This window comes from Vulpes lagopus, chromosome 12, assembly GCF_018345385.1.
Source record: "Vulpes lagopus strain Blue_001 chromosome 12, ASM1834538v1, whole genome shotgun sequence".
NCBI classification, from domain to species: Eukaryota; Metazoa; Chordata; class Mammalia; order Carnivora; family Canidae; genus Vulpes; species Vulpes lagopus.
The window spans coordinates 49,162,883-49,177,007 of NC_054835.1; the positions used below are offsets into that span (position 1 = coordinate 49,162,883).

Genomic DNA, 14,125 nt, shown 5'->3' on the forward strand with positions numbered 1-14,125 from the left:
CTTCCTAGCACCTGCTAGAGAGGCAATAGCTCATGAAAATATATTCTGTAGGGAAACCAGAGGCCCCTCTTTTCCCACAGTGAGCCTACCAGACCAGCCAGATAGAATCTTTCTGTGCACCCATTGGTCAGCTCTGGTTCAGTAATAAAGCGAAGTGTGGGTGAGACACACACCCCCTTCTCTCTGTACTTTCACCTTCAACACAAAGAAACTATTTTAGACCTCAGCAAGCTGGCCACACCTGGTGGCTCTGGCTGTTTGATTGGGGAGAGTGAAAGAAAAAGACTTGGAACCTTTGTGGAAGGTTCCCTGTCTCTTCCACATCCAGGGATTGCTCAGAAATTATCTTGGCCCATTAGAAGCCATCAAAAGTACAATGTGTCATGAAGTACATTCCTATGAAAACCCTATTCTTTATCTTTTTTTATCCTAAATTACATTGTTTGAATACACCCAGAGATCATACCTTTCACATGGATCACCAGAGATAAACAGGTAAACAGTACAAAACCACATCTTGCTCGGTCCCCCCCCTTCCTTCCAACTCTTTGGGGCACACGGCTGTCTATCTATGGACTGGGTCATGCTGGAATGTAAGAATGACATCTGCTACTTTCTGGTAAAGGGTGCTATTACTTTACATTACAGTAAATTTGGAACTGTGGAGTTTTTAAAAATGACATTAAGAGAAAAGGCACTTTTCACAACTCGAAGTAGGCTTTGGTTTTAAGACAGTGTTGGGGCTAAGGGGAGGTGTGAAGGCCTCAAGGCACAAGATGTGTGTTCTGGGCCCTGCTCTATTTCTCATAGGATGTGTGACTTTTTTTAGACAGATTTATTGAGGTGCAATTGACACACACCAAAAAGCACCGTATTTAAAATATACAATTTTATAAGTTATATACCATATATGTGAAACCACACCTATGATCAAGTAGGGGACATATCCAAAACCCCCAGAGGTTTCCTTTGCGACCCCCCTCCCTGCCGTCCCTAGGCAACCACCCTTTCTGTCACTATCAATTAGTTGGATCAAATCACCTAATCTCTGATCAAGTCACCTAATCTCTCTGATTCACTAGTTTCTTATTAGTAATAAGAAAGCATCAGATTTGATGAATTCAGAAGTCCTCTCCTAATTTTAAAATCCTATGACTTTAGTATTCTAAGTAGAATAAAAAGCTCCATCAGCCCCCAAGGCTGGCAGAGTGAGATTTAGTGCTCCCTGCAAAGCAACACCCCTCAGAACCTAAACCAGCCTCCCCAACAATGGGATTCCAAGTAACAGACATTCAAAAGTGCAGAATGCCCATAGGATGTCACTCATATATGGAATTTAAGAAACAAAACAGATGAACATAGGGGAAGGAAAGGAAAAACAAAAATTAAGATGAAAACAGAGAAGGAGGGCAGCCGGGTTGGCTCAGTGGTTTAGCGCCACCTTCGGCCCAGGGCCTGATCCTAGAGACCCAGGATCAAGTCCCATGTCAGGCTCCCCGCATGGAGCCTGCTTCTCCCTCTGCCTGTGTCTCTGCCTCTCTCTCTCTCTCTCTCCTCCCTCTCTCCCTCTCTCCCTCTCTCTCTGTCTCTCATGAATAAATAAATAAAATCTTAAAAAGAAAACAGAAGGAGACACACCATAAGAGACTCTTAATCATAGGAAACAAACTGAGGGTTGCTGGAAGGGAGATGGGTGGGGGGATGGGTAACTGGGTGATGAGCTTTAAGGAGGACACATGATGTGATAAGCACTGGATGTCAGATGCAGCAGATGCATCACTAAATTCTACCCCTGAAACTAATAATACACTGTTAACTAAATTGAATTTAAATTTAAAAAAAATAAACTAAAAAAAGTGCTGAGGGCCACCATCTACATACCCCAGCCATTCCTGTCACAAGTGATCAAGAGGGGTGGGGATGAGAGGCAAGAAAGACCCCAGGAAAATGCACCACTCGGCACTCCCCAGTAGTCTTGGATTCACTGAAACCGTCTTCTGTTGTCAGACATGCCAGGCCCATCCTGTGAGTGTGCTGAAACCGCCTGCACGCCAGCCCCCCAGTTCCTCTACTGACACTTGGATTATCCCCCTGCCTGTGCAGGTGGCTCGGGCACCACAGCACCACAGCTCGGGTCCCCAGCCCCTCTTCCTGCTGCCAGCAGCCATCACCGTCTTTCTTGAAGAGACCAGAGGGCAGCAGAGAGCAAATGTCTTTTTCAAGGCTTTCCAAAACAAGGGATTTTTCAAAATCCGGGCCCCTTCTGCTTTCGCCTTGGTTTCCCCAGGAACTGCAATGTCTGAAAGGGTATGAGAAGACAGCCCACAAAGAAAATAAAAACAGTAACCCCTGCAAGAATATCTTTTAGCCTCTATAATTTCCACTTTTTTCAGATATTGCATTTGAAAACTACTTCACCCCTGTTCATTTATTTCTCCTTGCTCCCAGGTGTGGGTCTAAAAATGCTTTCTCTCCCTTCTTTCCTTCTTCTCTTTCTCTCTAGTTAGATAGAGAGACAAAGAGAGATAGAGGCAGAGAGATGTCTGGATACATCACCTGATACTTCCCCTTTATCATTTAGCATTTATTACATTTTCAGTAACTATTCCTACTTTCTGCGCTCTGTGTTGGAGAATATTCAGTTTTGTCCAACTAAGCCTTTCTCGAGCACCATGGCTGGGAGTGGGGTACTGTGTTAAACACCTATGGTATGAAGATGAATAAAGATACAGTCCTCCCTTTAGGGTATTTCCGATGGGAAAGAAAGATATAATTCTAGGATCAGAACCGTGGAAAAGCCTGTTCTGCTTTCCCTCTCTCTGTTTCTCTTTGGCAGCCAGTCCTTCTGGGTTCAAACCTCAGGCCACTTTACAGATACCAGACTTGGTGTTTTGTGAAAAGTTCAAAACCTTCAAACAGGAAGGAATGAGGAGTGGCTGCTAGTGAGTATGGAGGTTTCTTTTTGGGTGATGAAAATGTTCTGAAATTAGACAGCTGGTGATGGTTGCATGACCTCGCGAATTTACTAAAACTGCTGAACCGTACTCTCCAGAAGGCAACATTTATGGTACGTGAATTGTACCTCAATTTTTAAAAGTGCAAACCCAGAGAATTAATTTTCCCAAGCCATTGCTATTAGAACGTGCCTCCCTTTCTCAAAAAGTTTTAGTGGCTCTCATTTACCTCCCTAATAAAGTTCATTCTTTCAGGGTCAGGCCCAATCTGATTTTTCAAACCATGGTTTCACTGCTCCTCAACATGAGGATCCTTTTCTAGCCAGGCCTGAAATTTGCTTTTTCTCCAGCATGTCGTGGATTTTTTTCACCATTATGTCTTTTCTCTTGCCAGTCATTCTGCTGATAATCCCTTTGTGCGTGTATTTGACAAATGAAAGGCTCTCTGCTGCCTTCCATCAGAATCCAGATCAACTTGCATCATCCATCAAAGGGGATGCGTCCCTGCTCCTCACTCCTTCCTGGTTGAGTCTATACCACCTGTTTTCCACTCATGACTTTGGGTTGTAGATAACTGAGGATTATCTTATATCCCCCAACTCATCAATGAGTTTCACCAAGAATAAGGGCAGCCGGTGCCTTGTAAGTAGTGGTTTCTCGATTTGGATTTTTTTTTAAAAGATTGTATTTATTTATTCATAGAGACAGAGAGAGAAACAGAGACACAGGCAGAGGGAGAAGCAGGCATCATACAGAGAGCCTGATGTGGGACTCGATCCAGGGTCTTCAGGATCACGCCCTGGGCTGCAGGCGGCACTAAACCGCTGCACCACCGGGGCTGCCCCTCGATTTGGATTTTGGTTTTGGTTTTGGCAGGAGGTCGATCTGATTTTTGGCATTGCCAATATCTGTGGTATAAATGCTTGTACTGATGTGACATTAGTGACCGCATATATACTGGATGGGAGTCGGAAGTCCTTCTCTGGTGTAGCACCAAAGAGTGCTAAGGATTAGCAAAACCTGAATTGGGGCATAGTTAGGTAAGGAGCAATTAGTGAAACCACTATAGACACATAGAGATGGATGGAAATTAAGATGGGCACACTAATGCTTCAGCAAAGTTTGACTTAAACGTTTCGTTTTTTTTTTTTTCCTCTTCCTCATTTTTAAAGCCTCCTGCTCCCCTTCAATTGTTTTTCTGTGGAATCTTTTCTTCCAGGAACTTGGTGTCGATATTGACATCCTGTTGACCTCAATGTATACTTGGTAATGAGACTCAAATGGCTGGCATCACCGGCACTAGTGATGACACCACCTTGAAGATGTGACCAACCCAGCTGGCATTACGGACTGGATTCCTATGGAAACTGCCCAGATCCTGTATTTTTCTATAAAAGCCCTCAGCTTTTTACCGCAAGTGGGTCTGCAGTTTTGAAGGCATTAGCCTGCTATGCCCTCCTTTGCCGGGCAAAGTAATAAAACTATCCTTCCTCTTTATCTCCAAACTCTGTGTTATATTTCTGCTCCAGAGCACAGAGGTCAGTTTTCGGACTCAGTGGGAAAACTTTCTAGCAATTAGAATTGTGCATACACTAAATAGGTTATCTCTTGGACCGAGAAACTGAATGTCATTGGAGTGTTCATAGTTTACATGACCATGGTCTAAGATGAGATCTACATCACATTTAGTGGTAAACTATATAAACCTGTCCATCTCTTCCAACTCTAAGACTTTTTGGGTCTCAGATAGATATGGCTCCAAGGCCATATGACAGAGAAATGGATTTTGCTATAACTCATCCAGCGTTACCATCAGAGATTAGGCAATCACCCATCAGAAAGTTTTCCTGCGGGCAGCCCAGGTGGCTCAGCGGTTTAGCACCTGCCTTCAGCCCAGGGTGTGATCCTGGAGACTCAGGATCAAGTCCCACATCGGGCTCCCTATGTGGAGCCTGCTTCTCCCTCTGCCTGTGTCTCTGCCTCTCTCTCTCTCTCTCTCTCTCTGTCACTCATGAATAAATAAATTTTTTAAAAAAGAAAGTTTTCCTGGCTGACCTCATCTACCCTCTCCCTATAACCTAATGAAGCCTTCCCCTCTTAAGCTCCCTCTCCACTTTGCATTATCTGTGTGAATTTTGCATACGAGTATTGGATTTACAGGGTGGTATCTGATATCCTGAGAGTGGATTTGATCTCTCTCAAGGCAATGCTCATTTCTCCCAACCATCTCCAAGGAAAGAGATGCATTCTAAATCAGGAAAAGGAAACAATAGTTCCCAAAGTCCACCTTAGTACCAGTCTACTGCTGGAACTCATTTGCCTGCTATATGAGAACAAGTCTCTGGCCAAGATAAAATGGAATCTGTAATCCCCAGGAATCAGGCCATTTTTTGTAAGAAATTTTTTCTAGCTTCATGCGGCTTTCTCTACTTCCCCTTTATCATCTAGCATTTATTACATTTTCAGTAACTATTCCTACTTTCTGTGCTCTGTGTTGGAGAATATTCAGTTTTGTCCAACTAAGCCTTTCTCGAGCACCATGGCTGGGAGTGGGGTACTGTGTTAAACACCTATGGTATGAAGATGAATAAAGATACAGTCCTCCCTTTAGGGTATTTCCGATGGGAAAGAAAGATATAATTCTAGGATCACGTAGAACATGATATTGCGAATCCAAGAGGCAAAAGGAAGAGTAAAAAAGGGAATGGCGGTAAGGGCTTGCTCAGAGGCAAACAGTGATAATAGTTGTCCATAACCAGCATTAGTACACCTGCTTCATTCACTAATTCCCACCACAACCCTATGAAGCAGATGTCTATCATTAATATCCCCATTCAACAAATAAGTAAGTGAACTCAGAGAAGGTAAAAAACAAGCTGAAGTCCATGCACTTACTAAGCAGCAGAACCAGGCCTGGGAACCTGGCAGCCAGGCTCTGACTTCGTATCTTACTGCCCGGCCATGCTGGGCTATCCTGATTAGCCAGACCTGGGTCATGTGCCCACCCCAGAAGTAGACTGAGGCTTAGGTGGTTTCCCCCCAGAAAAAAAATCATAGTGTCAAAACCAGAAAAAAAAGAAAACTGGTTATTGGGCAAGGAAAATCAGCAGAATCATTTCAGGAGTGCAGCTCTTCCTCTTGGATTCTCTGCTTGGGATAAATTTTCCATAGATGGTATCTCACTGGGTGGAACCTAAAACACATTAAATTGCTCTTGATATAGGATGCCAGGTAGTTTTTCAGCAGGATTGCATATTTACATTCTGTTTGCCAGAATAAACCTATCTCACCACATCCTTATTTGTGTTAGATGCTATTATGTTTAAACCTAGATAATTCTGGGGCACCTGGGTGGCTCAGTTAGGCATCTGCCTTGGGATTGGGTTGTGATTGCATTGTGATCTCTGGGTCCTGGGATCAGACCCGGGCGGGGTGCCCTGCCCAGCAGGGAGTCTGCTTCTCCCTCTCACCTTGGCCCTTCCCACTGCTAGTGTGCAACCCAGCTCTCTCTCTCTCCCTCTCAAATAAATGAGTAAAATCTTTTGTAAAAATAAAAATAAAATAGGGGCACCTGGGTGGCTCAGTGGTTGAGTGTCTGCCTTCATCTCAGGTCATGATCTGAGATCCTGGGATCGAGTTCCCCATCAGGTTCCCCACGGGGAGGCAGCTTCTCCTGCCTATGTCTCTGCCTCTGTGTGTGTGTCTCTCATGAATAAATAAAATCTTAAAAAAATAAACCTAGACAATTCTAATTTTATTAGATTCTGTATTTATATTTGCATCATCTTCCCTTTCTCCTTTCTAGAGCAGAAACTCTAAGTAAGAGAGTATATAAAAGTTGATTCAACACCAAGCTCTGAATCAACAGATGAGCCAGTTAGGGACCCTGGGGGTGGGGAAGGACAGGTGTGCCCACTGATCCCTGCAGTGTTAGGGGACAAAGGGCTGGGTCTTAGAAAAGAGAGAAGCAGGAGGTCTAGCTCCCGCCTGGGTTCAAATTCAAAAGGTACTTCCTATGTAAAACCTTTCTAAAAAAATCATTTATGGTCCCTTCACCCGTGTTACCATATTAAAGGTAGATTTCATGCCAATAAAAAAGGTATGTGTGTATCCATAATAATAATAATAATAATAATGATAATGATAAAACAGCTAGAGGGATGCCTCAGAAGCTCAGTGGTTGAGTGTCTGCCTTTGGCTCAGGGCTTGACCCCGGCCTGGAGATCCAGTCTGCGTCCCTGCCTCTCTCTCTGTGTCCCTGCCTCTCTCTCTGTGTCTCTCATGAATAAATAAATAAAATCTTATAAAATAAAATAAAATAAAATAAAATAAAATAAAATAAAATAAAATAAAATAATAAAATAAAATAAAATAAAATAAAATAAAATAAAATAAAATAAAATAAAATAAAATAAAATAAAATAAAATAACAGCTAGAGGGGCACCTGGCTGGCTCACTCAATAGAACATGCTACTCTTGATCTCGGGGTTGTGAGTTCAAGCCCCACCTTGGGCATAGAGCTTACTCTTAAAAATAAATAAATAAAAATAAAGTGCATTATTTAAAAGAGAAAAAAAAATCAGCTAAGAAAACTGTTGAGACATTCCGGGGTGCCTCATTATGAGGCCCACATCTCCATTTTTCTAAATCGTGAGGATAACTCTATCAGTAATGCTGCCGGATGCACACGTCAAAAGGACCAGTAGGGTGCCCCCAAAGACACTGATCGAGGCTCCACCGCGCGGGGCCGGCGCCCCCTTTTCTTTCCCGCCAAACCGCGGCGGGGCGTCCAGACCATAGAGGCGAGGAGACCTCCAAGGTCCTAGAGAGGAAACGCGACTCTCGGAGGAGGGACTTCCGCCGGGGGCCACTTCCGGTTCTGCTCCGCCGGCCGGAGCGGGATGAGGTGGTCCCTGATGGCAGCTCTCGGGCTCCCGGCTCTGCGGAGGCGAGCGAGGTGGGCGCGGGCCGCAGAAGGCGGGGCGCCAGCTCGGAGCGACCCTCACGCCGCGGAGCTGGGGGGCTTCCCGGAGCGGCCACCCTGAAGCCGTGGCGCCGGGGCCTCTGTCCCCGAAGTGATGCCTCGGGACGAGCCCCTCGGAGACCCGAAGCCGGGGCTTGTGCCCTTGGGATGACTTCTCGAGGCCCTCGCGGTGGAGTTCAGGGCCCGATCCCGCCTACGTGAGACCACGACCTCCTTGTCCACTTGAAACAGGCTGGTAACGGGAACAGAAGCAGGTGCCTTAGTACTTCATGGTGTCCGGGTCGGGGAGACGGGAGTCGGGTCCAGCCGGGAGGCACGGCGGCCGGGGAGGAGGGGGCAGGTGCCGGGGGAGGGGTGAGAGTGCCCGCCCTGCGGGAGGGGGGGGGGAAGGCTCGGAACATGCCCCGACGCTCGCCGTGCCGGGTTCCTGGTCTCCCTGCCACCCGCAGACTGCCGGAGCGCTTGAACTCCATTGTCCTCGATTTTATTTTTATTTTTATTTTTATTTTATTTATGATAGGCGCACAGTGAGAGAGAGAGAGGCAGAGACACAGGCAGAGGGAGAAGCAGGCTCCATGCACCGGGAGCCCGACGTGGGATTCGATCCCGGGTCTCCAGGATCGCGCCCTGGGCCAAAGGCAGGCGCCAAACCGCTGTGCCACCCAGGGATCCCTCGATTTTATTTTTATTCGGATATTAAAAAAAAAAAAAAAAAGTTTTGTTTATTCCTGAGAGAGAGAGAGAGGCAGAGACACAGGCAGAGGGAGAAGCAGGCCCCATGCTGGCCCCATCCAGGATGACGCCCTGAGCTCAAGGCAGACGCACGATCATTGAGCCGCCCAGGTGCCCCTCTCCTGGGTGTTTTGTTTTGTTTTTCTTTTTAACTTGTTTTTTTATTGTGTTCAGTTTGCCAACATATAGCATAACACCCAGTGCTCATCCCCTCGGGTGCCCCCCTCAGTGCCAGTCACCCGGTCACCCCCACCCCCCATCCCCCTCCCCTTCCACCACCCCTAGTTCGTTTCCCAGAGTTAGGAGTCTCTCATTTCTGTCTCCCTTTCTGATATTTCCCACTCATTTTTTCCTCCTTTCCCCTTTATTCCCTTTCACTATTTTTTATATTCCCCAAATGAATAAGAACATATAATGTTTGTCCTCCGATTGACTCTTTTCACTCAGCATAATACCCTCCAGTTCCATCCATGTCGAAGCAAATGGTGGGTATTTGTCGTTTCTAATGGCTGAGGAATATTCCGTTGTATATATAGACCACATCTTCTTTATCCATTCATCTTTCGATTGTCCTGTTTTTTTTTTTTAATTTTTATTTATTTATGATAGTCACACACACACACACAGAGAGAGAGGCAGAGACATAGGCAGAGGGAGAAGCAGGCTCCATGCACCGGGAGCCCGACGTGGGATTCGATCCAGGGTCTCCAGGATCACACCCCGGGCCAAAGGCAGACGCTAAACCGCTGCGCCACCCAGGGATCCCCTGTCCTGGGTTTTAAGGCGAGGATAGCGTCTGCCGTCAGGCCCGCCGTGTGTTGACCATAGGTGGGTGGGAGTGGGATGGGTTCTTTGGTGAAGCAGATTCACCTTCGCTGCTGTCTTAGAAGATCGTGTTGTGGAATATTTCACATAAAGCTTTTTTTTTTTTTTTTTTTTTTTTTTTTTTTTATTCATAGAGACACAGACAGAGGGAGAATCAGGCTCCACGCAGGGAGCCCGATGTGGGATTCGATCCCGAGACCCCAGGATGACGCCCCAGGCTGCAGGCGGTGTTAAACCGCTGCGCCACTGGGGCTGCCCTCACTTAAAGCTTTTACCATGATGTGCTTACCATCATGGGCAGGTTCAGTGTTGGATTTGGAGTAGGGTCAATTGGCACAGTTACTAGTAAAAACACTGAACTGTTCTGAAAAGCGCTGCAGTAATGGATTAATTCGTCTGACTTTGTTTAGCCCCGTTTCTCAAGCATTTTGAGATTTTTGAGTAACACCCTATTAATAGCTCTCCAGTGGGGGGGGGGGGGGTTTTCTTTTTGTTTTGTTTTGTTTTGTTTTTCCCAGAACATATTTTGGGAAATACTGACAGATCATTCACTTGGACACAGACCTGTTCAGAAGGCACTCCCCCTTCTCAAATTTCAGAAGTACTTTTTTTTTTTTTTTTTTAATCATCTCACTGGATTTTAGGAAGGCTAGTTGGTGTTTGAGAAAATGGTCCATAATTAACAAGTATTGCAAACCATGTAACATTTGGAAAAGGAAGTAAACCCTCTTTGGCTTTCCTCCTACATAGGTCATGGACAGTGAATAATATCTCAATATTATTGAGCAAAATACTGTCAATATATAGTTATAAAACAATGGGAATAATTTAGGGGGAAAAAAAAGCCCGTGAATTGTTCCTAGTGAAAATTCTACAGTTAAGCCGCCTTAATGACAAACTGAGGAAATTTGTTCATGGACTCCTAGAAGGACCTACTTTAAATAGAATGTAGCTAAAAACCATTTAAGGGAGTTGTATGTGTGACATTAAGTGACATTCACTGGAAACTTGCAGTAACATAGAATAAAATGTAATACAAGGGTTGTCTTGATCTTTGCTCAGGATTACTTAGTTACTGAAGTTACTGAATAAGCTCTTAATGAGGTAGTTTCATGTATTTGGCACAAACTTCTGTCAGAGCTTTGAAGTAACTTTCTAGGACATTACTGAATTTGCAATTTCGAGCAAAACCTGCTTAAAGATGAGGGTAAAAATAGGTTGGAGTGCCCTGGCTCCATTGTGTAGGGCCAGAAACCTAGTTTCACTAGTTTGCACAGAGATAAGCAGGCTCCAGGAGACAGACTAATGCTCACCAAACTCAAAAGGGACTGATGTATAAACCTAGAGTGTGAGTGAATTCCTTTCTAGTGAAAAATAATAATTTTCAGTCATCTGGATGATTTTTTTTGCCAACAGGGTGTACCTTCCTGAAAGAAGATCTACGTGGGGGACCAGACTGTTACACTAGGGTGTGTTGTATGGAAGACAACTAGCATGAAATCAACAAGGAGAATGCTAGCCAAGTTTAATGGCATCAGGTGTCTTCACTCTACAGATAAACCTATCAGATCGGCTAGATATTTATTTCCATGGGTAAAAGGCACTCTCTCCCATGGTGCTAGAGGCAAGATAAAAATTTGTCTTTTTGAATATCCCTTTCGGAGACTCTCTTCCCATATTCTTTCTCAAGCTAGAGTACAAAGCAATTAACTTGGTTTAAGCTCTTCTGTTAATAGCTTCTCTCCAGCTGTCCCTCCTTGAAGTTGCACCCTGGTCACCGAGTTAGGATTTGAGGTCCTTTTAAATAGCCTCTTTGTCCTTTCTATTGATGATTGATTTCATTCTATATATTTGATCTCTTTCTAAAGTTTAAGTATTGGGACACCTGGGTGGCTCAGTGGTTCAGCATTTGCCTTTGTCACAGGTCGTGACGCAGGGTTCTGGGATCGAGTTCCGCATCGGGCTCCACGCAGGGAGCTTGCTTCTCCCTCTGCCTGTGTCTCTGCCTCTCTGTGTCTCTCATGAATAAATAAATAAATTCTTTTTTTAAAAAAAGGCTCCCTTTGAAGTTTAAGTGTCTGTTGGCCCTGTTGTTGGTTCGAAGCCTTGGGAGCTTCCTGGGTGAAATCTGAAACTATTCTTCATACACAGCGCAAAGAGGGACCAAAGGCAAAGTGCAGATTGCCAGGTAATAAGCAAGGCTTGTCATGGGTGGTGGTAAGATGAGTAGATTGCATCCACCCACCAGAGTCTTAAAAACTATTCAGAAGCCTTAATGGGGATGATCGGTCATGTGTACTGTCCAGATGATCTCAACACACATTGCTGTCTCAAGGTTACATGCTTGAAAATGGCTCCCACCATGGGAACAGAAGGCAGAATGTATAATCTAAGGGTGAAGGACCCATTGCGCAGGTCCAGCCTGAGGGTCAACTGGTAATCAGTGTCCTCTTGATGATTTCCTCCAACACCCATTTAACCCATCCAAGAACCAAAACCTGTGTTTATCTATTTACTCAATTTTCTTTTATGACACTACTTGATGTTAAGACTAACTGCATATAGTTTTCTAATCAGATAAGACCCTTCAACTCCATTAGGTACAGAGTCAAAATTCCATTTGCCCATTGTTGCAATATAGCTATAATTATTTAGATAGCTCTTAGGTATTTTCTCCCATTTCTAATGATAAATTCCAGTAGTGACTGGCTTTCTGTATATTTTATATGTGCTTCAAACAACAGCTGTCATTTATCTACATTGGTCATAACATACTTGAAGAGTGGCCCTAAAGAGCATCTCCAGGAATTTGAAGAGCTGGTTTTTGGGGTTTGACCTCAACAGTACCCATCTGACAAATGAATACTCAAAAAGGACCCAAGAACCTAGGATCCCCATCCTCCACCTGAGCAAGAGAAGGGTGGAAAAAGACGACTGTTGGGGGCAGAAATGCAACCAGGAAAATAACACCAGGCAAGAGATCTTATGTCAGTGCTTTAGAACATTCTCATACCAGGTGATGCCAACAACCTATGAGATTTTGAGCAGGCTCCAAGAGCTCTGTTACGAAAGGCTGAATCCAGACATTCACGTGGAAAAGCAGATACTGGAGCTGCTCACACCACAATAGTTCCTGATTATTTTCCAAGAGGATGCCAGACTCCTGTGGAAACCTCACCCACCAAGTGCAGAGGGTGCTGCAATTGTTTTAGAAGCTCTTGGGGAGATAGTAGGGTAAGAGGCAGGAGGTTTGGGCATGTGGAGAGTTGGGGAATGGGGATGCCGAAGGCTAGGACCACCAAGCTACAATAAGATGCGTAGTCCTAGCAGTGGGAGGAGATGCTAAGATGGTCTCTGCCAGGCTGGACTAAAAATACTGGTCACTGATCTTACTCCCTTAGAGCTTACCCTACATCTTACTGCCCTTGGAAATGAGTGAAGATTTGTCTTTGTCCAGGTTCCTGGCACAAAACCCTGGTAATCTCAGCAGTGTTGAGAGTGTCTTTTGGATGCTGAAGAGATGGCTGGTGGCTGGAGGCCCTGAGGGCTGATACCTAGAAAGACCAAGGCTTGACTAGAAGGTTGGAAGTTTCAGCCCCATCCCCTGACCTCTACAGAGGGGAGAGGGGCTAGAGTTAATCACGTATATCCAATGATTTGAACAATCATGACTACATAATGAAACCTCCATAAAAACCTGGGTTCAGGAAGCTTCAGGGTTGGTGAACACATCCAGGTTCTGGGAAGGTGGCTCACCCTGAAAGAGCTTGGAAGTTCCAAACACACCACCCACCCTCTTGTACTTTCCCCTGTGCATCTCTGCCACTTGGCTGTTCCTAAATTGTATCCATTCAAATCAACCAGTAATAGTAAATAAAGTACTTTTGTGAGTTCTGTGAGTTGGTCTAGTGAGTTACTGAACCATGTGCATGGGGTGGTATGGATTTACAGCCAGTCATCAGAAGTCCTGGTGACCTGGGACTTACACTGGCATCTAAAGTAGGGGCCGTCTTGTAGGACTTAGCCTTAAACGTGTGGAGTCTGATGCTAACTTCAGGCAGTGTCAGAACTGAATTGAATTGTTAGACACGCAGTTGGTGTCAGAAAACTGGGGAACTGATTGGTATCAGGAAAGGAAACATAAAAAGCCCTCATTCATGAATATAGATGCAAAATATTCAATAAAATATTAGCAAATAAAATCAAGCATCCAGGGGCACCTGGGTGTCAGTCGGTTAAGCATCTGCCTTCAGCTCAGGTCATGATCTCTGGGTCCTGGGATTGAGCCCCAGGTTGGGCTCTCTGCTCAGTGGAGAGCCTGCTGCTCCTTCTCCCTCTGCCTCTCCACCACCTCCCCACACTTGTGCTCTGTCTCTCAAATAAAATCTTTAAAAATAAATACATAAATAAAGCCAATCTTAAAAAAAAAAATCCAACTAGGGTTTATTCCAGAAATGCAAGGATGATTCGATATTCTAAAAATCAAGGTAATTGATCACAGTAGAAAAAATTCATAAAACTACGTCTTGTTGTGCTTCACTTTATCATACTTCACAGATACTGTTTTTTACAAACTGAAGCTTTGTGGCAATCTTGAATCAAGTGAATCTATCAGCTCCATTTTTCTAA

The 14,125-nt window shown here is 44.7% G+C and overlaps 1 long non-coding RNA gene across 1 annotated transcript; it reads left to right on the plus strand.

The window, feature by feature from the left end:
- The first annotated feature begins 7,832 nt into the window (after window positions 1–7,832).
- On the plus strand, window positions 7,833–13,695 carry LOC121474192. The gene is made up of 3 exons (XR_005983280.1): window positions 7,833–8,193; window positions 11,553–11,684; window positions 12,241–13,695. It is a non-coding gene; the product is annotated as an uncharacterized LOC121474192 (long non-coding RNA).
- The last annotated feature ends 430 nt before the right edge of the window (window positions 13,696–14,125 follow it).